This window comes from Sinohyriopsis cumingii, chromosome 18 (assembly GCF_028554795.1).
Source record: "Sinohyriopsis cumingii isolate HCF-2022 chromosome 18, ASM2855479v2, whole genome shotgun sequence".
In the NCBI taxonomy this organism is placed as follows: domain Eukaryota; kingdom Metazoa; phylum Mollusca; class Bivalvia; order Unionida; family Unionidae; genus Sinohyriopsis; species Sinohyriopsis cumingii.
In genome coordinates, this window is record NC_142978.1 from 3,737,442 (window position 1) to 3,740,653 (window position 3,212).

A 3,212-nucleotide genomic window follows, 5' to 3' on the forward strand; every position below is an offset into this window, starting at 1 on the left:
TACACACATTGGCAAATTAATAGTTATTTCTTTTCTAGAGTATTGGGTAGCCCTTAAAAGGGCTGTTTTTTTGAACTCCAGATGCACCTATCTAATGGTTGCACCTTCCTGGCCTGGCGCCACACACGCATCTTCTTCCCCAGTCTCCTTTCACCTTTCTTCTGGGGAGCGCAGAGGGAGGATGATTCGCTTCAACACCCCAATCCTCTGTTTCGGGAATATTGTACGACATCCTCTCTTATATTTTCTTTTCCTCCTCTTCCCTCTGTCTTCTCTCCTCCTCTTCCTTCTTTATTCTTTCCTCTTCTACTATAGCCTCCGCGGCCAGTTCATTTAACAGGCGCCTGACATATTCCAGATGTATCTGGAGTTCAAGAAGTTTGCTTATTCTGCTATTCATTCTTGTGTTGATCAATCAACAAGGGTAGCTAGACTGCCGAGCGAGTTTCAATTTATACTGAAAGCGCGGACGTGATGGAAAACATCCCCCTAAAAACATAAAATTGATCTTTCCTAGATCATGACCAAACAACGCGCGGACCTAAAAGAAACACTCACTCACTTTTTATGCTACCCATCACTATTTTAAAATTTTTTATAAATCACTTCAATAGACTATTTACATACGCAAAGCAATCCAATCTAACTCCAAATATACACCTCAAACACCAAAAAAAACCAAACATCATATTAATCTACTATCCACACCAACGTACGTGAGCACTTACAAACACACAAATACATACACTCTCACTATCAATAAAGAGTTAGTGTTTATATTCACACTACTCTACCTACACACATTGGCAAATGGATCGTTATTTCTTTTCTAGAGTATTGGGTAGCCCTGAAAAGGGCTGTTTTTTTGTTTGCTATGGCATTCTGTTTTAGTTTCTAAGAATGCGATGTCCTCTGAGGATAGACTTTCTGGCGATAGGTCTGCTTCTTCGGAAAGAGAAGAAGAACTCTTTGGTGTCGATACGACAATCGACAAAGCCTCTGTCAGCTTCAGGTTGCTGCTGCTGTTGTTGTTGTTGTTGCTGCTGTTGCTGTCTCTGAAGTCTGTACTTCTCTGTCCATTCTTCTTTTTCCCTGTTCATTTCTTCTCTGAAGAGCTCTTCTATCAGGTCTTCAGTGATTTTTAACATTCTCACATTCTCTATTTCTTCTGGCTTCGGTATCAAACTGTGTCTGACCCTATGCAAATTCACGTAGGCTTCGTTGAGTTTAGCTAGTTTGGAGCACATCTTCTTAGGAGGATGAGTCGACAATGGATGGTTAGACTGGAAACAACCCCGGTTCTTAAAGTCAAAGCGCGGACGTGAAGGAAAACATCCCCCACACGGTTTTCGAGCCGCAACGTTCAGTGAGTGTCATGAGAGGGATAGTAAGAAATGAAAGTGCATCAATCCAACATTCTTATAGCTAAACAAAAGACAAGGGCTTTTTTTTCAAAACACAACATTTTTTATTCAAAAATCACTTAACACTAAACAACAACTCTAACATTTTTAACAATAATCCAACAATAAAACATCAAACAATTTTTTCAAATCACAAACATTTTTTTCTCAATTGATAATCTACTTTAAACAGGGCTGACAACGTTGTGAATGAAATTGTGATTTCCACTGTTGGAAATCATTAGGCCATTGATGGACACTACGTTTCCTAGCTTGAGACAAAAGATAAGCATAATGGTCACAAAACCATCGATCTACTTTCACATCGTTTCTAGCAGAAGAACGAGGATTAAAATGAGTCACTAAATGTTCTAAGGAATAGCCCAGGCTGCGATGATGCAGAAAATACACACAGTACTGTCCACACACCAAGGAATCTGTGCCTTGTAATTTCACGTTATTGAATCGGGTGGTCTGAGCATTTCTTCTCATAAAGTCGATGATATCGTCTTCCAAAGGGGGCAATCCATACGAATCGAAATATTCCATACATCCTTCTTGAGGAAAGTAGACGGCTACCCAGTGGGTTCCTGGGAGATGACTGTCGTCCGTGTTGATCACGTAAGCTTGATGGTCTTTAGGTTTGCGATGGGAGAGTTCATCTTTAGCACAGACGACAGGATTCCAAGAAGCCGTATACGAACTGTGGTTCAAAAGGTAATAAAGTTCTCAGGTATCCATTGTTTTGTGTGTTTTTTTCTTCTTCTTCACATGTAATAATAAGTCGTCAATTCGATCCTGACTTTTTGCTTGAAAATGTCTGACGAATAAACGGTTATTCGTTCTGTTTCCTCACTCTGATTCAGGAGAGCTTCGATACGATGGATCTCTTGAGTGGTTAATGGTGGACAAGAATGTTCACGCAAGTCTTTATACCACTGATGCAACACGTCTTTGTTCGAGATGAGACTCCAAGCTTCGTCCAGATACTCGCCCAATTCTTCTTCTTGACTTAACATTAGGCATTTATCGTGTTGAATTTGACTGGGATGATCGTTTTGACATCCATAACAATTTTTCTTGATCAATTCCGTCATTTTTTCGACCAAGTGTTTGGCAAAACAGGAGACTAAATGGGCTTCTTGTTCTGGCCATCTCGATTTCATCATGATCACTTCTTCTTCTTCTTTTTCCACGGTCTCCTCACATTTCATGTCCAAAGTTTCTCCACTAGGTAAAGAGGGATAACAGTCTTCCATGGCTTCTAATAATCTAGAATGACTTCTCTCAAACTGTTGATTTCTATGGTATTATCGAATTCTGCATACAGGATGACGTTCACTGTCTTGTCCAGTGGCTTTGCAAACTGAAGTTCCACACGAATCTGTCCAGATTTTATAGGGTGGAAATGTCCCTCGTCGCTGCCTTGGTCTGGAGTGAAATCGAAAGCCCACAAAGCATAGCCTCCTGCATAATCCTCGTACGTAATGCCGTGACTGGTGTTGGTTCCTAACTGTCCCGTGGCTTCGTACAGGGACAAGTACGACCTCAAGTAATTCTTCTTGTCAAAGTTAGGCTCGAAAGGTCGGGTACACAAGGTCTTGCCATCGCGACTGACTTCGATCTTGGACACGTCAAAGTGTTGAAAGCGGAAAGGATTTTTAGCGATAGCTCCTTTGAAGGCTTCATTCTCGACGATACCAATGATTAAACGTTTGGGTAGCTGTCCTTGGAACAGATGATCTTCGATCATGGATCGCTGTCCCTTGGGAATGGTGAAAGTTTTCACTTCCACGCGTCGTATGGGAT